The 20,941-nt window shown below is 36.5% G+C and overlaps 1 protein-coding gene and 1 long non-coding RNA gene across 4 annotated transcripts in view; one reads left to right on the top strand and one right to left on the bottom strand.

Annotated features, from left to right (window-relative positions):
- The window catches only part of ZNF385D (zinc finger protein 385D), a 963,288-nt gene that overhangs the window by 219,358 nt on the left and 722,989 nt on the right, over positions 1–20,941 (top strand). The gene's annotated exons all lie outside the window — the stretch shown is intronic.
- The window catches only part of LOC110742460, a 150,466-nt gene that overhangs the window by 91,003 nt on the left and 38,522 nt on the right, over positions 1–20,941 (bottom strand). The window lies entirely within an intron of this gene.

Here is a 20,941-nt window from a genome sequence, read left to right as displayed (position 1 = left end):
GTACATTTTGCAGAAATAAAGGTATATAGAATGCATGTACGTTACCTGAATTCATGCTGTGCTAGAATTCATTGATTCAAGAATCTGTGTGATTCAAGAATCTCCAAGGTCCCTCCAGCTCAGTCAGGAATGTTGCCTGCTAAATTCTTCCCCAAGCATTGCCTTCAGCTCATGGGAATTACCTCTTCTGAGCTTGTTCTTTTCTTCAGCAGCCTGTGTCCAATGGCTAGTCATTGCTGAGGTACAAAGTCCCAGCTCCTTGCCTCAAAAGTGGGTGGACATCTCTGAAAGTCCACTCCAGCTTCAGATTTGCTGGTGTCTCTGTTTCAATTCTATCACAGTCTAACCTCACTCTCTACTCTGTACTGCTTTTCTTATGCCTCACAGATATGGATTGCCAGTCCACTACTTGCACACAAAATCATCTTAGAGTCTGCTTCTTGGGAATCCAAATAAGACACTACCAATGTTTTTAAAGTTGTTAAGGAGAATTGTTCTCTCTCTCTGAAGGTTCAACTCTTATTCTGTTGACATGAATTGACAATAGAGAGATTAACAGATAAAAAGGTATACAGATTTATTAACATGCATAAACCTGGGAGCCATACAAAATATGAGACTCAAAGGAGAGGCCAGATGGTTGAAGTTTATACATTATCTTTAGGTTATGGAAAGAATGGCTGCCTTCTGGGTAGTGCAAGGGTGGTAGAGTCCCAGGTAATAGGAGAGTGAGGGAAGGAAAGCATGGCAAGCATGGCAGGCAGGGCTGTCTTGTTACACCTGTAAAAAGTCTCTCGAGTAAACTCAGAGCTGTCCTCAGAAAGTATAGATGGTGGCCTATGGTAAAATGTCTCTGTTAGAACTTCAAAATGGTCAGACTTTTAGTCTCTTTTTCCTTTGAGTTAATCTTAGTTTTGGGTAAGGCAGATAAGGGGGGCCTCAGAGAAAGCCTGTTTGCATCTGTTGTTTACTTTACTAAAGTAGATTTTCTATACAGATGTAAATCCCTCCCACAAAAAGACAGCTTTTCAAAGCTGTTCCTATAGTCTGTAGCCCTTCTGAATAGCATCTTAAAATATGCCGAAGAAGTATATTTTGGGGTACGATATTCTGGTTTCCTTCAAAGTCTCAGTAAGAAGTATGTACAATGTGTTTTATTGTGCAAATGCAACAAAATTTAATACTTCCTTTAAATTTTATTTTCTCTTTGATATCTGTGAGTTAAAATTTGCCACCAAAAATGCAAAAGAAATGAAAAGGGAACTAGTATCAACTGCTCCAAGTACTTCATATACATCATTTATTGAACCCCAATCAACAATCTTACAAAGTCTTATTACCTCTATTTTGAAAATAACATAGCCACGTATCAAAGAACCTAACAGACTTGCCAGTACAGCTGTTTGTCTTCAGAACTGCCCAGGTCTACATTATTGGCAACCCATTAATCTCCCTGGCAAACTTATATTCTACTGTCAACAAAATTATACCATACATTTGGGTATTTTCTTATGTTATTGAGTTTATGTCATTTTTAAATCACTTAACTTATATTATTACAACAAAGCTGATGTTTTCATTAAATTTACATCAACAACTCTAATTTACATCAATATTTTGTGCAGAATAAATAGTCATATAGTTAGATCATTTGATAATTTATCACTATATATTCTCTATTATGCCAGAAATGTGTCTTTTTATGTTAGCATACTTTTTGAAGTTGTGAATAAAGAAGTGGTAGAAGGGAATTCTATACTGGAAGTTGACTTAATGTGTTGACTTTACCATATTCCAGAGATTTCATGATTCACCCTCTCATAAATATTATAGATCTAGGAAACAATACAGACTGCATGACTAAGTTCCTCTTTTAAAAAGGCCTTTGATTTTATATTTATGATACGATTGAGCTTTACAAATAAAGATTATTTTTCTGCTGATAGAAATAATATGGTTTCATATATACTGCATACAAATTTATAAAAGTAAATTAAAAAACAATTCTACAAAGATATGTACTTCTAAATTTTTGTCACAATTCTACAATAATGCAAGTGAGTATGAATAAGAAATATTGTTTGTACAATTTTACAAGCATTATAACAATGTCTGTATATCAGTACCTTTTACGATATATATTTTTTAATTACCATAGGAAATTAGCAGTGGAGTTGAGATTTCTGGGTAAGCATTGAGATTTTACTCACATTTGCCATTTTGTTTTCTAATTATGTGGTATATTCTATAATGGAAAAGCTTTAACATTATGAGGAATAGAATGAAGTATTAAAGTATCATAAGGGATTTTGGCTAAGAACAGAAATTTGAAGATTAGATTAAAAATGGTTCTTTCATAAAAGCATTTTGAAAGACATATTACAAGCGACATAACTTTTAGAATGTTTAAAGCTTCTATGGCCAACTAATTTAATTCAATTTCATGTGCTCAACATGGTTTAAGCTGTTGTTAACGCTTTGTTGAAGGATTCAGTAACAAGTTGACCTACCATGGCAGCTTTATTTTATTCACACTATCTTTGTCATATTTGGGTTATTTTATTAAGCCCAGTTTTCTATTTTTATTGGGCTGAAACTGCTATCAAATAATTCAGTTTTATCTACCAGTATTCTAGAGTCTTTTGGTGTTCATTGTTTTGTAGCACATAAATCCAGATTATTGCTGCCCTTATCTATACTGCTAGCATTAAATTTTCTTTCATTTAACAGAAAAGCTAAATAAAATTTTAATTTCTAGTTCTCACTGATCTATTCTCTTTTTTTCTTTCCATTGATTGCCCCAGAAGATGTTTAAAGTGTCAGAAGATTTTCAGTTTACAAGATTTTCTTATCCTGCAACATTGATAGTTAATGAAAATAAAATAGCTTCGTAGATTTTTATCATACTTCAGGCCTTGATTTTATGCATATATTTATCATGTATATATAAATTTGTCTCACCTTTTGATCTCCAAGGACTATTTGTGCTTTTGTTGACTGTCAGTAGACAAATTAGAACTTGCTAGAACATTTGTGGCTTCACAGTAATCTCTTTTGGCACAATTTTATTTCATAATGGTAACTGCTGTCTTAATGATACCTTATCTACATTAGTATATGTATTAGTTAATTTTCATACTGCTATAAAGAACTGCCAGAGACGGGGTAATACATAAAAGAAAAAGGTTTGACTCACAGTTCCACGTGTCTGCGGAGGCCTCAGGAAGCTTACAATCATGATGAAAAGCAAAGGGGAAGCAAGGCACCTTCTTTACAAGTTGGCAGGAGGGAGAATGGATGCAGGAGGAGATATCAAACACTTATAAAGCCATCAGATCTTGTGAGGACTTACTATCACAAGAACAGCATGGGGAAAACTGCCCCCATGATTCAATTACCCCCACCTGGTCTCTCCCTTGACATGTGGGGATTGTAAAGATTACGAGGATTACAATTCAAGATGAGATTTTGGCTGGGGACACAACCAAACCATATCAGTATATCACATGTTGAAATGTCGCACTTTCCTCATACTTTTCTCCTACTGACCATATCCTTTAGAAGTTCAGCCAAGGGGAGGCCATGAAAAAAATGCTGATATTAAATTGTTCTAAAATATATAATAAAACATTGTGTTCTTGTTTGAACTGAATTTATTTTTTATCATTGAAGGATAAAAATGTAGAAGAAAGTGAAAAATGCTAATTTCACTGTGTTCAAATTTGGAGTATATTTCTGGCTTTTGTTACCAATTTTTTTCACCCTAAAGAGAAAAGATGTCAGTTATTTAAAGTTCCAGCCATTGGCTATTTGTTTTACCTGGACTTAATATGAATTCCATTGAAGGATACCATCTTTTGCAATGCAGAGATTTCTTTATGCAATTTCTATCCCTAAGAAACCCTGTGTACCAGGACAATGATGAGGTTTTACAATCTGAGCCTGATAATCTAGACCAACTCCCCTCTGGAGAGCATCCAAGAGCTTACTCTGCCCAAGATGAAGTATACTCTAGTTTTTCATGACCATTATTTTGAAGAGCTAGATGAAGTGTAAATTAAGGGACGCCATTAGAGAAAAGAGAATGAATTAAATTTATAACGTTTAGCTTGGAAATATAATTTGTCTGAGATAGAGGAGATTTTCATTTGTGCATCTCTGCGTGTATATGTGTGAGAGTGAGTATGTTTAGGGAAGTCTGAAGAACTGAAGGGATTGGTAGCTTATAGCACTGGTAGTATGAAATAAGTGCAGAATATATATTTTTTATGTCTGAATATATATTTTTCAAATCTGTTTAGTACACATAGAGCTACCTTGTTTCTTCATCTTTTGCCTCTTTCAGTTACTAATCACGTCCACCACCAACATCTTCCAGTCCCTGTGTTTCCTATCTATAATCTTAGGAAAGCAATCACTCCACTACTTTTCTAGATTTGAAAGCATAAGCTTTTTAACTTTTGTTTTCCTTCCTTTATACTTCCCCTAGAAGTAATTTTCCCAAGGTAATGGAGCTAGTAGTAATAAAGGTGAGATTCGTGTGTGTATGAATTTTTCTTTCCTGACTTATGCCCTTAACAAGTTATTTTGCATTTTGAGGCCCACCCTTTTGAAACTGGCTTCTAGTTTCTACAGATCCATACCAGGTCTGGCACTCTTTCTCTTAACCACCACCTTTTTTGTTTGTTTCTCAGAAACGCTAAGCAATGGCATGAGTGTGTGTGTGTGTGTGTGTGTGTGTGTGTGTGTGTGTGTGTGTTAAGATGGTATTACAGATTCAATTCACTAAATAGATTCCTTAAATATTAATTTTGAGTCTTTCAAGGAGAGATCAGAAAGTAATTTTCAAAAACCCTTACAGCAGCCCAGATACGTGTCTTCTCTTTCCTTGCTTCCAAAATTGCAATAGTATTTTGTAAGAAAATAAAAGCAAATAGATCTATAGCAGCACTGTGAACTTGTTAAGAATAAAATAGTGAGGGATTTCTGGAAAAGTAAAAGAAATGGGATAAAAATGAGATAAAACACTGGACCTAAACACAAGTAAGGAAACCTATAAAGTTAGGGAAAAAGGGCCCAATAACTCAGGTTTCCAACAAAACTTCAGAATATGTTTAACATTACTCTGAAGTAGGCTTAAAGGTGATGTGCATTGTTTAATGGAAATTGTGATGAATTTACTTATGCTAGTGTGCAGTTAGAAGCTGAGATATAACTCACCTGCCCAGCCTAATGGTGAAAATAAAGAACCCATGAATCTGGGGATTATAAGCCAGAGAAGTCATAAAGGGAATCTCCAGATGAGGTCAAGGATAGGAGAGGATAGAGGGAACAGACACATCTGGTGTGAATTTGTTGGTTTTGTAATGTGTGCTGTAATTCCCTCTTTAGTCTCACCCCTGGAATCGCTTGTAAAGATGACTTTACTTACTCACTAATTTAAAAATACGTGAGATTAGAGTTATTCCCAGGGAACTTTTGTAAAGGACATCTAGACTCTATTCCAATTAAGGCTGGCACTATGTATACAAGTACAAAGATAAAAACTGAACCACATACGTATTATCCGTTTACAATTACTTGTATCAAGTACAGTGTTGAAATCAAAGATATGAACAAGTCGTATTTTCTACTCATTTCCAATTTTCTAACCCTAAGAGGAATGAATATGTATACATAAATTTCAATTCAATAATTTACTTGAGAAAAAATGTGATTTTTCACTTCAATATTTTATTTCAGTGACTCAGTAGAAGTATAAAAAGTTAGAGAATATGTGAACTAATCAATGCATAAGAGGTTAAAAAAATCTATAGTTTTAAATGGAAAGTAATAAAAGCAGAATACAAGAATATTTAATTTCCTTAACAAGTACTTAATAAAACACTTCCTATATAGAATAAGAATTCTGACCTAGATCTTATTCTCACTCATAGAATAGCTACATCTAGGGGTGTTATAAAAAAACAAAAAACAGAAAGAAGAAAAGGGGAAACAACCTTAAAATTTAATTCCTGTCTTGTAGGAGGAAGACAAAGGGTCTGCTAAACAGATAATAAAGGTATCAAAAATATAAAGGATGAGTAACGTTTTTCATGCATTTACATTGTTGTAGATTTTATTATAAAAATTTTATGTGTATAATTAATGTGATCTTCTTATTTTATGATTTAGATATAGTTATTTGTATGCATTATATAGACCATAAACTAGTACAAAGGAAAGTAAAGAAATTTGCCAAAGATCATGTAACTGGAGAGAGGTGGGGCCAGTCCCTGAGCCTGGCAAGCTGGCTCCAGAGTCCACACCCATATTCATGATGTTACAGTAGATATCAGGCCTGGAGAATACCTTGGATTGCTCTTTGATTCAGAAGCCAAAGGAGGAGAGAGCTTCAAAAAAAGAGGAAATGGTTGTCTATGGTGTGCTGAAGAGTTTTCTGAGAGAGGTTAAAATAGGCACCCTCTGTGGGAGATCTGGAACTTGTAAAATGACAGATTATCTTTGAGAAATTGTTTAAATGAAGTGGGCAAAGCAAAATCAGATGTTGATAAGTAGAGTGTTTCTCTGACTTTTGGTCTTTAAAATCCCTGATTCAGAATCACCCTGGATGCTTTGTGAAAATTCAGATTCCCTGGGATGCATTCGGTCCTTTAAATGAGAATCTAACATCTAGTTAGTAACGTTTGTTTAGAAATAGAAAAAGTCAGTAAGGGAAAAAGGGTGAGGAAGAGGAATGAGATGGCTGCGGCTCAGTTTGCATACCTCAGTCGGCAAGGAAAAGTCTGCTATAGAGGGATTTTCATGACCATCTGTTTGTATTCTAGCATGTGCTGGGGGAAGACTAATTGCCAGCCCAAGAGACTCATCAAAGTGATTCCTTCTTGTTATATTTTCAGCGATGTTTTAGGGACTGTCATCGATCTACCAGTCATGAAAGCAAGTAGCTCGCTGTCTCTCTAAACCTAGCTCTGGTGGTTGTGAATCAATCCTGAGCATTGCAGGTAACTTGAAGAGCATATAATCCGTCTGTGCAGGGGCAGGGGGGCTGTGTACACCACAGTTTGCATCTGGTGTTGCTCTTTTGCTTGGCATTCTGACTGTCATTATAAAATTCTGACTTCATTATAAAGTTCTAAAATTACTTCCTTTCAACAATATTTTATGTGTTTTTCTTGTTTCTTGTTTCTTGTTACACCTTCATTTAAGGATGGTGTCTTCATATGGTAGCAATTTTTTTCCTAGAAGCACATTCACATTTTTAACCTGATAAATACTCATTGTACAATTCTTAAAGAATGTGTTAATGCCAAGTGTTCTATTATGTCTCCTTTATTCTTTTCCCATACCAGTCGCATATGTGTTAGGGTCCCTAGTCTAGGATGTCATACGTGGGAGTTACTGGGACAAAATGTCTTTCATGTTTTTCTTTTCATTTCATCCTGCATCTGAAATTCAAAGTCTTTGATAAACTGATTTTTACCCTGGGGTATCTGAATACTATTTTGAATACTCTTAACTTTCCTTATGTGTAATTTACCTGTTATTAACTGTAAATGAGACCCAAATTGAAAACTTTTAACAACAAACTCTATTATCCTTATTTTAACAAAAATTGAGAAGTGACTGTTCTCCATTGTTTTTTAATGAAGACAATATAAGATTTTGGAGAATCACACATAGTTCTTCTACCAACATCCAATTTTTTGTGGCAGAAAAATTACAATCTTATAAAAGTAGGGACACATTCTCTTTATTGTTTAACTGTTTTAACAGGAGTTCTTACATTTGAGACAATCAGGAAAGTGTCAGAATAAGCTAACACGTGTTATGGGTGTTCAGTAGATAGTAATTTATGCTCATAATCCTGGCAGGCTAGTTTTACTTACTCTACTAGTCAAGGACCCCTTTTGTCTAATCACTAACAAAAGTGTCGCAGTGTTTGTAATTCTTGCTATTCTGTTTTTATTCCTACTGCCATAAAATATTTTCCTTTCCTTCATATAGAAATTCCTTAAGAAATCTCTTTAGTTCCAGAAAAATAATCTTAATAGTATATAATGTTCTCACAAGCATCAGAGACTATTTTAATTCATTTCATTTCTGATGGGAAAAAAATCAAAGCAGAGACCCCACATCCCATGTGCCTGATTCTGAAATAATTTCTTTACCTCAGCAATCAATCAATAATGTTTTTCTGTACTTCTCTCACATAGATCTTTTTATTTATTTTTATTGATACACAATAATTATACATATTTATGGGGTACATATAATATTTTTATACATTCATATAATGTGTAATGATCAAATCAGGGCAATTAAGAAGTTGCAAATCTACCAATAATAATATTGTCATTGTCCATCACATAAGATCAATTATACAATGATGCTTAAAAATCTGCCTGTTGTCCCTTATACTGTTCAATGACTGCCTTAATTCACTTAATATAGTAGTCAGCCACCAAATCTCATATAATGTTAATTTCTTTCAGGTTCAACTACAATCAATTTGTATAAACCAAATATCATGCTCCTTTTAGTATCATGGAAGATGAATATTTCTTGTTTTCTGTGGGGAACTGGTGTTATTAGGAATCCAATAGTTAAAAGATTTTAAAATTTAAAACAGAATAAAATTATCTGAAGTATTCCTGCATTACTTACTCTTATGAGCAATGCCAGAGACTTGTTTGTCATATGTGATTTGGGAAGATGTCAAAAATTAAAAGGAATTGGGCAGATTAGGAGAAAACAGGAAGTAAGACATGAAGTCCCAGAGAGGCAAGGTATGTACATTAAAGAGATTCATAGAGATGCCAAGGCCTGAAGGAGCTTTATGGTTCATACCTCATTTAGGACTCCAAGACTCTTCTTCCTTATATGTTGAGTTTGTGCAAAGCAAAGAGATCAGAAGGAGCTTAATTTGCACTCTAGAGTATTCCTCAGTTGCATCTGGCAGAGAGGAGGGATTCAGATATTCTTCTGTTTTCTTACATGGTGAAGCCCTCTGTAGCTGAGTTGAGAAATTTTGGTCCTGCTCTGGATCCTGGGATGGTAAGGAGCAAGGAAACCCCACCTTCTAGACATGGGCTTGGCTTAATGATGTAGCAGAGACTCAGGGCGGTTTTCAGCATCAACATGAATCAATAAATATAGGATGAGGTTAGCCAGGAAAATATCCTATTATCTGATAGAGCTGGAAATGAAACAAGCTTCAGTTATAGCGATGGGGCTTCAACAATAAACAGGGCAGAATGCCCTTAGCTGAGCGCCCAAATAACCACACCCCAGTGGACATCAGCCATTATATTCCCAAGGACCAGAATTATTAGGCCAGAGATGATCCTTACTCCCAATTTGTTCACATAAGGCTTATTCCATATTCCATATACCAGAAACCTTTTGGGATAGGAGCAGATGAAATGGGAAGTAAGCTAAAGGACTGGATGCTAAAACTAAAGGTGATGAGTTATCTAAATGGGAACATGTGAACCAATAGAGGGAGAGAGTGCTACCATGATTAGTATGTTTAAATATTAGTCTGCAGCTCTGCTATGTCTCCTACATGGTGTGGGGGTAAAAGGTATCCAGAAGTTTCTGTTAAAGTGTGGCTGAGGATGCTGACTGTCAGTGAGACCAGCCACACAATTTGTAGGGCCCACTACAAAATGAAAATGCAGAGTCCCTTGCTAAAAATCTGTTAAGAATTTCAGGATTAATCCCAGCACTTTGGGAGGCCAAAGTGGATGGATCACTTGAGGTCAGGAGTTCAAGACCAACCTGACCAACATGGCGGAATGCTGTCTCTACTAAAAATACAAAAATCATCAGGGTATAGTGGTGGGCGCCTGTAATCCCAGCTACTCAGGAGGCTGAGACATGAGAGTTGCTTGAGCCCAGGATGGGGAGGTTGCAGTGATCCGAGACCATGCCACTGCACTCCAGCCTGGGTGACAGAGTGAGACTCTGTCTCAAAATAATAATATAATAATTTCATGGTGACAAACAGAATTAAAACAGGCATGGGGTCATTGTGAGTGCAGGAGCTAGTGCCCATGATTGCACAAACTACATGGCCATAAAGCTGGCCCTGGCTTTGATGAGGTTACAGCATCAGAGAGGATCTGGCTCTCTGGGCAATGGCTACTGATGAGACCACTCAACCCAGCAGGTGATAGGAGTCCTAATTGGATCTCAGGGGAACTATCGTACCTAAGAGGGCAGAAGTGGGGCCCCATCAGCAGATGGGAGGTTACTCATTCTCTGTTGAACCATTCCCAAAGCAGGAAAACTGAATATGAATTCACCAGCCACAGATTTGTACAACAGAGGTCGGGGAGGGAGCCCAATAACCGTGTGGAAAATGGTTGTGTATAGTAGTATGCTGGTCAGTTTTAACCGTCAGCTCTTCTGAGAATAAAAGCCATGGTTTGTAGCATCTCCCTATGTTTCACAATGGCACATTGTAAGCTACCAATGTATCATCAGGGAAGAGTGAGTAGATAAGATGTACACACAATTGGTTGTTGAAAACCAGTGCAAGATTTCACCGCCTCCCTAGTTGTAAGTGTGGCCAATGGGATTAGAGAACAGTACGGGGACACTTATAAGTGGAAAGACGTTGTGGTAGGCCAAATAATACTCCCCAAAAGATGTGTACATCCTAATCCCTGAGACCTGTGAATATGTTGCCTAACATGACCAAAGAAACTCCACAGTTGTGATCCAATTCAGGGTCTTGAGATGAGGAGATTATCCTGCATTATTTGGGTAGGAAAAATGGAATCCCAAGGGTCATTTTATGAGGTAGATAGGAAGGTCAGAGAGAGAAAGGCGAGTGATGCTGGAAGCAGAGGTTAGAGTGATGCACTTAGGAGACAGAGGAAGGGATCAAGGAATGCAGCTGGCTTCTACAAGCTGAAAGAGGCAAGGAAACATATTCTCCCCTTAGAGGCCTCAGAAGGAACACAGACCTTCCAACACCTTGGTTTCACCCCATAGAACCCATTTCAGACTTCTGACCTCAGAACTGTATTACAAATTTTTTTTGTCTTAAGCCAACAAATTTGTAATTTGTTACAGCAATGATAGGAGACCAATACAGATACCATTATTTTCCTAAGTAGTATGAGGTCAAGCAAGTACTCACGCTCCCATGCAGCCATTGTTGCTCTTTTAAAAGAGAGCAGAGGATAGGAAATACTAAGCATTTGTCTGAAAGTATTACCCAATGAAATTGTTTAAATTACTATGCAGTCATAAAAAAGAACGAGATCATATCATTTGCAAGAACATGGGTGGAGCTGGAGGTCATCATCCATAGCATGCTAATGCAGGAACAGAAAACTAAATACCACATGTTCTCACTTAGAAGTGGGAGCTAAATGATGAGAACACACAGACGCAAAGAGGGGAACAACAAACACTGGGCCCTACTTGAGGGTGGAGGGTGGAAGGATCGAGAGGAACAGAAAATAGTTACTGTTGAATATTAGGCTTAGTACCTGAGTGATTAAATAACCTGTACAAGAAACCGCTATGTTGCCCAGTTTACCTATATAACAAACCTGCACATGTACCCCTAAATCTAAAATAAAAGTTAAAAAACTTAGTGAGGTAAATTGAATTTTCTTCTAGCCCTTGTGGTTGAAGGGCTCACGGTGGTTAATTTTATGCCATGACACCCAGATATTTGGTCAAATATTATTCTGGATGTTTCTGTAAAGGTGTTTACTGGATGAGATTAACATTTACATCACTGGAGTTTGAGTAAAACACATTGCCCTCCATAATTTGGGTGGGCCCCAGCCAATCAGCTGAAGTCCTTAATAGAGCAGAGACTGACTTTCCTCAAGCAAGAAGAAATTCTGCCAGCTGACTTGCCTTTGGACACACACAGACCTTGTTGGTTTGTTTGTCTGGAAAACCCTAAATAATGCATGCATTGAAATTTAGTTTGAGTGAATTAGGAACTTCAATGTACGCGTAATCCATCCACTGTAGCAATTGCAATCTCTGTTCAAACTAATTCACCTCCTCAACCCACAATGTCTAAAAAAGGCCAAAAGCTGTCTTTCTTGTAGGTATTTAATAACATAATACTCTTGGTTTTCATCTGACATTAGACATTTTCCTTCTCTCTTTCTCTGATTCTTGATTCATTATAGGTAAGTCTTGTTTAGCTGCCAGCACAGTGCTACCACTGTCAGCCAGCATATCCAATGTGCCTGTGATGTTCCTTCCCCAGCCCCAGTGCACTCCAGGGGTGCCCCTGCTCCATGAAACTATCAGAAGTAGAAATGATGCATGATGTCCTTTCCAGTATTCTCCATGGCATAAGGGAAGACAGATCCAGAGTTGAGACAAAGCATGTTCATGTCGAACACATTGCACTAGGGAATCTAAAACAGAAGACTTTATTTTATTTCTTAATTCACTGCTTCTCTCTCTAGATAGAAGTCCATGTGGGCTGGGTCTTGGGCCAATCTGAGAATCATCCTTTCTTTTTAATACCCCCAGAATGATTTACTCTCTAGTCCATTTTAAGTTTTCCCAGGAAGCTCAACGTTCCCTTAAATAGTCTCCTAAGGAACCCACCCCTATATGCACTCTACACATGATCACATGGATCTGCATTTTGACATGAATATGGATCAGATTAAGCTAAAGCTTCTACTAATTATATGTATTTACATTTTATTCTGGATGCTTCTCTTAGAATATTTAATATATTTTTAAGACATATATGAGTTTATGACAAGCTAGATATCTTAACTACTATCCTAATTCTTCTGTAATTTAATGTTAGTGGACTAATTGAGTTAGTGGCTTGAAGGAAGAGATTAAAAGTATTTATCTTCTTTGTAGTGCTGAATGCAGTGGGTATGCCTTCTGTGTAAATAATTTCTATTCAAAACCTATGGGAGAAAAAAGTAGGTATGCATTCCCACTATTAATTGTTGATCTAAATAATTTTTTGGTCTGTTTTTATATCCATGTGGGTGTTATCCCAAGCATCTAACACTTTGTTTCTTTAGGTAAAATCTAGTATGAATACAGCTCTTTCCTACTGAAGAATGTTTATATAAATAAAGCAAAACTATTCATGTTTTATAAATACACACATATATAACCTAAGAGCCATCTGGCAGTTAATGCCTAGCTTTGAGATGTGTATAAGGGCCTATATGAACATGGCGGGAAGGATGGACGTTAAAAAGGAGGATCTTCCTAAACTAAGACATATTTTCCTGTTGCTACTTTGTGCCTAGCTTTTCTAATTATTTCTGGCATTATCTTATTTGCCTTGTTTATTTAATAAGATTCTTGGGAGAAGCAAATGCAGTAATGTAGATGAAAGTACTTCAGCAATCTCTTTTTCTTACAAATATGTGAATTTTAATTCATTATTTCCTCTGAAGTAACTCTGAGTTATTTGGATATAAAGGGTTCTAGGCATTCAATATTAAAATGTGTAATTAAAGTCAAGAGAGTAAGCTCTGAGAGCTTGTGAGATTTCTGGAATGTTTCTTACATGCAAAAAATACTCATCACCGAGTGATATTTAGTGCTGACAGCATCAAAGACAGAAAGTCTGAGACTTAAGGACAGCAAAGAGGGAGAAAGGTGGGAAAAGTGCATTGTTTTAATTTTGATGATATGTAGATTGTTGCTATATATATATATATATATATATATATATATATATATATATATACACACACACATACCATACATATATTTATTTATTTATTTATTTTTAATTTATTTGTTATACTGTAAGTTGTAGAAATTTTTATGTGCATAACTTGGTGCAGGTTTGTATTTACATGTAATAATACTTGTGCCTTGTTGGTGTGCTGCACCATCAACTGCGTCATTTACATCAGGTATAACTCTCATTGAATCCTCCCCTCCCCCTCCCCCATGAAGTAGGCCCGGTGTGTGACCCTTCCAGTCCAAGTGATCTCATTGTTCGGTTCCCACCTATGAGTGAGGAACATGCGGTGTTAGTTTTTCTGTTCTTGTGATTAGTTTGCAGAATGATGGATTCCAGCTGCATCCATGTCCCTACAAAGGAGAACCTACAAAGAACTCAAACAAATTTGCAAGAAAAACAAACAAGCTTTATCAAAAGTGGGCAAGGATATGAATGATTTCTCCAAGAAAGACATTCTTACAGCCAACAAACACATGAAACATATATTTATTTTTTACACAAAGTCTCACTTTGTCGCCTAGGCTGAAATGAAGTGGCATGATCTCGGCTCACTGCAACTGCTGCCTCCCAGGCTCAAGTGATTCTCGTACCTCAACCTCCCGAGTAGCTGTGTCTACAGGCATACACCATGATGCCCAGCTAATTTTGTTCTTAATTTTTAGTAGAGATGGGGTTTCACCATGTTTCCCAGACTGGTCTCACACTTCTGAGCTCATGCAATCCATCCGCCTTGGCCTCCCAAAGTGCTAGGATTATAGGCATGAGCCACCATGCCCGGCCTCTTGTACAGATTATCCTTCTGGTATCATGTCTGAGATCTCTTCATTAACTTTAGGTCACAAAGACTTTCTTCTCTTTTTTCTCTTACTAATTTTGTAGCATATTTACGTTAAGAGTTTGGCTCATTTTCAGTTGATTTTTATATAAGGTGTGAGGTTAAGGTTATTCTTTTTGCCTGTGGATGTGCAATTGTCTCAGTATCATTTATTAAAAGACTAACCTGTCTTGATTTGTGTTTGCAACTTTGTCAAATATCAGTGGGCCGTACTTGTGTGGGTCAGTTTCTGGACTCTCTCTTCTGTTATATTGGTCTATGTCTATATTTTTTAACCAAAACTACAATGACCAATTACTGTAGATCTACAGTAAGCCTTAACAGTGCATAATGTGGTGTCTCAAATTTTATTCTTTTTTAAAAATAATTTTAACTGTTGCAGCTCCTTAGTTTCTTCTTCTTCCCTTAAGTTGTAGAGTCAGCTTATTAAATTACAAAAATTTTACTGGAATTTGGATAAGAATGCGTTAATCAATTGATCAATTTAATGAGAGTTGATATTTTTACTATGTTGAGTCTTTCATTCTATGAATGTTGTATGTTTCTCCATTTATTTAAGGCTTTGTAGATTTTAACATACAATGCCTGGAGTGTTAGATTTATACTTAAGTGTTATAGTGTTTGAAACTATTATAAATTGTAATTTAAATTTCTGTTTTCAATTGTTATTGCTTGTATATAAAAATAAGATAGGTGTGTATGTAGGGGTGTGTGTGTGTGTGTTTGTGTATGTTGACCTTATATCTACTGACCTTGCTGAACTCTCTTATTAGTTATAGGAGCTGTCTTGTACATTCTTTGCAAATTTCTATGTTGTCAATATGTCTATAAATGAGGATGATTTTGTTTCTTTTGAATTTGTAAGTCTTTGTTTTTCTTGCTTCATTATACTGACTAGGATTTGCAGTATGCTGTTGAATAGGACTGGGAAAAGTGGCTAACCAGGTGTTTGGAGATTTTCCTGTTTACTTTCTGATTAAGAGTTCTACCATGATTCTCTTATGATCAGAGGATATATTTTGTATGATTTTTAATTATTTTTCATTTGTAGAATGCAATCATTTTCTTAATTCATGCACTGGAAACATAATCTTCAATGTACTAGTGTTGGGAGGTTGGACCTAATGAGAGGTGACTAGGCTCTGAGGGCTCTGTCTCTGTCCTTATAATGCCATTATGGTCAAGAGTGGGTACCTTATAAAAGTATGAGTTAGGTCCCTCTTTTGTCACTGTCTCTCCCTCTCTCCTGTCCTTCTGCCTTCTGCCATGGTATGATGCAACAAGGAGGCCCTTGCCAGCTATGGCCTCTCAATGTTGGACTTCTCAGCCTCTAGTGCTGTGAGCCAAATAATCTTCTGTTCATTATAAATTATACAGTCCTAGGGATTCTGTTATAGTAGCACAAAATGAACTAAGAGAGATTTGTTTTATGTGCTAGATATGGCCTCTTTTAGTAAATGTCGTACGTACACTTGAAAAAATATATATTCTTCCACTGTTTGGTGGAGGGTTCTGTAATTGTCAGTTAGATTTTGTTGGTTGATGGTATTGTTTAGATCTTCCATATTCTCGCTGATTTTCTGTCTAGTAGTTTTAATGATTGCTAAGAGAGAGGTTTGGAAGTCCCTAGAGAGACTTTGGAAGTTTTTCTTTTGGTTTTGCCATTTTTGCTTCAAGCATTTGGAATCTCCATTGCTAGGGACATATCCATTTAGTATTGTTGTATCTTCTTGGTAAACTGAGCCTTTGTAATTTTTTTTTATTCTGAATTACATTTTGTTTAATATTAATATAACACTCCAGTATTCTTTGACTAGTGTTTATGTTTATTTTCTTATCCTTTTCCTTTTAACTAACCTACATTATATTTACAGTGCATTTCTCGTTGATAATATATAGTTGTCAGGTTTTAGTCATTCTGATAATCTGTTTTTATTGGTGTATTTAGACAATTTATATTGAATGAAATTATTGATAATTTAGTGTCTATAAATATGATACTTTAAGTCTATAAAATGATTATTTGTTTTCTGTTTGTTCTCCCTGATTTTTCTGTTTCTCCTTTTCTGCCTTTCTATAGTTTACAGAACATTCTATGCAGTGTCTTATACGGACCACTCATGAGGCTGTTCAGATTTTCATACAAAAAGAGTTTTTTTTTTTTCTTCTGGCAATGTTGTCTCGCATAGTTATCCCTTCACTCAATAGCTCGGAGTCGGAGAGTGCTAAGAGCACAATCTGCACAGATGCTTTGTTTGTGGAGAAGAGCAAGATGGCCCCTGTGCTTGTCTTACTGCAGGACAAGGGATGGCTTAGAAGCCATTCTTTTCTGAATTTTTCTGAATTTTTCAGAGTCTTCTGATAGTTGCTTGATATATTTTGTCCAGGGTTTTTAGTTCTACGTGGCAGAAAGAATAGAGTATCCCCCACCCCAGTCCTCTTACTAAGTAGAAATAAAAATTACTGTAAAAAAATAAGTAATGTGCTTATTACTTGATCTTGTGTCAAACTAGATATACAATCTGTACCAAATTTAATTGATCATTCTTATTTTAATGTGATTATAATGCTGTATTCTAGCATAAAATAATAGCAGTTTTTTGAATTGTCTGTTTTATAAACTTTGTCTCTCCCTCCTCTTCTCTTTTCCTTCCTCTCCTTCCCTCTCTCTCTTTCACACACAGGCACACCCCACACAGAATTTATGTTCAATATTCTACTGCATAATCGGATGAGACTGCTTTTTTAAAACTTCAGATTTTCACGTTATTAAGAAAGATACTAAGAAAATTTTCTTTGTGAAATTTAAAAAGAAGAATGTTGAAGATATGAAGTATTTCCCAAAGCTGGAGATATTTAAGAATCCAACTCCTTTGTTTATATCTCCTGGAAGGGAATATTTGAGGGTATTTTTTAAAGGATTCTTTCTATAAAAGTAACTACTGTTTTATTAAAAGAGATAAATTAACTCCGCTTTCATTTAATAAGCCAGTTAGGTTTCATAAACACCTATAATTTTTGTCCTTGGGGAAACTATAGAGATTTTCTAGTCTAATCCTTTCATTTTAAAACAGAACAATTTTCAGTAACTTTATAGTGTTTACACAGTCTGAATCTATTAAGTTATATTTTCATAAGTTAACAGAATACTCAGTGAATAACTTGAATGGATTAATCTCTTCCTTAAATTTTAAAATATCTTTAGTGCTTTACATAAGATATATTTTTTAGAATTTCAGAATAGAAAGAAATCACAATTAATTATAAATATACTTTTAATGTCTTTTAGATAAATTAATCTTAAAGACATGGGTAAATTATTCAGTATTTACAATATTACTATCTCTTATGCACTAGATCTTTAGACAGTCTGAAATATTAATAAATTAAAGACCATTAATTGTTATTACTATTAAGTAATGTTTCTACAATTCACCTAGAGGAATTTTTTTCAGAAAATGAATTCAGTGAAACACTGGTTTTATAGTATATTGAGGCATATGTTGAAATAAATTTGGGCTAATTTTTTGCATTGATCCTACCGACTATCCTCTGAAACTTACCCACATCTTGTTCTTAGTTCCCTCCTTATTCAGCTTTAATTGTGTATTTTATCATTTGTCTTAGTGTGTTTGAACTGCTATTACAAAATACCATAAACTGGGTAGATTATAAATAACAGAAATGTATTTATCTCGGTTCTGAAGGCTAGGAAGTCCAAGATTTGAGCACCAACAGATTTGATGTCTGATGAAGGTCTGTTTCTTAGTTCGTAGATGGCGCTGTTTTCATGTGTTCTCATATGTCAGAAGGTACAAAAGGTCTCTCTGGGTCCTTTTTTATAGTGGCTTTATTGCCATTCATGAGGGTTCTTCCCTTGTGACCCAAGATCCTGCCTCCAAATGCCATCACCATGGGGGCTAGGATTTCAACAAATGAATTTGACATGTACACTAACATTCAGACCATAGCACCATTCTAATCACTTCTTTGCATATACCCTAAACATTTTTTCATCTTTATCACTTGATGAACGAAATGTCAACTCCAGTTATATAATGCAATTCTCTTGCTTCAGACCTGCACCCCTACTGGTGAACATACTTAACATGTTTGTTCAGACTCCCAAACTGGCTTGTTTTATTTTAAATTCATTAGAATCAGCCTCCAGTGGGTTTTTAATACTACCAAATAATCATATTTTGTTTCCCTGGCTTATACCTTCTCTCAACCCACTGGATGATTCTTTCATACTTTGCCTCACTCCTTAAGCTTTAATAGCTTTCTCCCATTTGTGTTCTCAGCAGATACCTCTGACCATAAAAGTAGAAGTGATCAACATGAACTTTCAAAAACTCCCTCTATGGTATCTCTCTACCTAGCTGTATCTGTGATCATGTGCTCTGCCATCACTCCTTTTCCTCTGAATAAACGTCTGTTCTCTTTGCTGTGGCTTTCCCTTCTACTTATACCTTTGCTCTGTCCTCTTTTTAGTCCTATTCTGTCATGTAACAGTTCTTTCCATTCTCTCCTGATACATCATTTTTCATTCTCTACTGGGTATTTCTCATTAATATTAAAATATACTATTCTTTTATCTTAAAAATATTATCTTCACTTCATTTATCTCTCTACTTCAACCCCACCTATTTCTTTCCCCTTATGGAAAAACTCTTTGAAAGAGCTTTCTTTCTTCCGAAAATTTGTTTGAATCTACTCCAAATATGCATTGCTTCCTTTACCTGTTCACTGAAACTGTTCCTTTTAAGGTCACCAATGACTTCATGCTGCTAAATCCAAAGGTCAGCTCAGTCCTCATCTTAGCAGACTGTTTTGCCAGTCTTCCTAACAACATCTTCTCGGTCTTATTTGCTAGTTCCTCATCACCCACCCCAACTTTTAAATGTTGGAGTGCTACAGGGCTTAGCTCTTTGAACTCTTTTTTTGTTTTATCCATTTTCTTGTAGATTTTCTCCAAATCTCTGAGCGTGCATGATTCTCAATATTTCTTTCTAGCCTGGATCTATCATCTTCCAAGCTCCAGAAACAAATAGTCTATAGCTAATTAATGCCTACACTAGTATGTGATAAATAAAAATGAATAAGTAGAGGTGATGCAAGATGGCCAAACAGAACCCACTAATGATTATTCCCCTAAAGGAATATCAAATTGAACAACCATCCGCACAAGAAAGTACCTTCATAAGAACCAAAAATATGGTGAGCAATCATGGTACCCAGTTCTAACATCCTATCAAGGAAAGAGGCAGTGAAGATGGTAGAAAAGGCAGTCTTGAATTGTCTACACCACCCCTCTCCCATCTCCCAGCAGTGTCATATGGTGTGGCAAGAGAGAATCTGTGCTCTTGTGGGAGGCAAAATGTAGTGAACTTTGCATTGGAAAAGTGGAAGTTTGCATTGGAACTCAGTGCTGCCCTGGCACAGCAGAAAGCAACACAGGGCAGATTTGGCCAACTTGGAGGAATCATTTCGAACAGCCCTACCCAAGGGGTAATCATTCATCTCAGTTGTCAGAACTAGAGTTCTAGCTGTACCCATCATAGTGGGCTAAAGCACAATGGGTTCCTAAATAAACTTGAAAGGCAGTCTAGGCCACAAGGATTGTAATTAATTCCTGGGGAAGTTCTGATGCTGTGCTGGGTTTGAAGCCAGTGGACTTCGGGTACATATGACCTAGTGAGATACCAACTGGGGTGGCTAAGGGGGGACTTGCATCACCCTTCTCCCAGCTCCAGGCAGTGTAGCTTGCAACTGTGGGAGAAGATGGAAGAGTAAAGAGGACTTTGTCGTGCAGCTTGGATTCCAGCTTAGCCACAGTAAAAATGAAGCAGCAAGCAGAGTCCTGAAGTCCCCATTCCAGGCCATAGCTCCCAGATGACATTTTTGGACCCACCCAGGGCCACAAAGATCCCAATGGCCTGAAGAGAAGGACCCAGTTCTGGCAGAATTTGTGACCTGCTGATTAAAGAATCCTTGGGCCTTGAATAAACATCAGCAGTAGCCAGGCAGCAGTCGCCATGGGCCTTGGGCAAGACCCAATATTATGCTGGCTTCGGGTGTGACCTAGGACATTCCCAGCTGTGGTGGACATAAGGAGAGACTCCTTCTGTTTGAGGAAAAGAGAGGGAAGGGTCTTACAACTTTGGCACATGGTCAGCCACAGTAAAGTAAAGCACGAAGCAGACTCCTAAATGCCCCAATTTCAGGCCTTAGCTCCTGGAGAGTGTTTTTAGGCCCACCTTGGACCAGAAGGAAACCTATTACCCTGAAAAAACAGACTGAGTCCTGGAAGAAATCACCACTTTCTGACTAAAGAGCCCTTGGTTCTTGAATAAACAGCAGTGGTATCCAGGCTACAGTGA

This window comes from Papio anubis, chromosome 2 (genome assembly GCF_008728515.1).
Source record: "Papio anubis isolate 15944 chromosome 2, Panubis1.0, whole genome shotgun sequence".
Classification (NCBI taxonomy): Eukaryota; Metazoa; Chordata; class Mammalia; order Primates; family Cercopithecidae; genus Papio; species Papio anubis.
The sequence above is the reverse complement of the archived record's forward strand: the minus strand, read 5'-3'. Positions and strand labels throughout refer to the sequence as shown.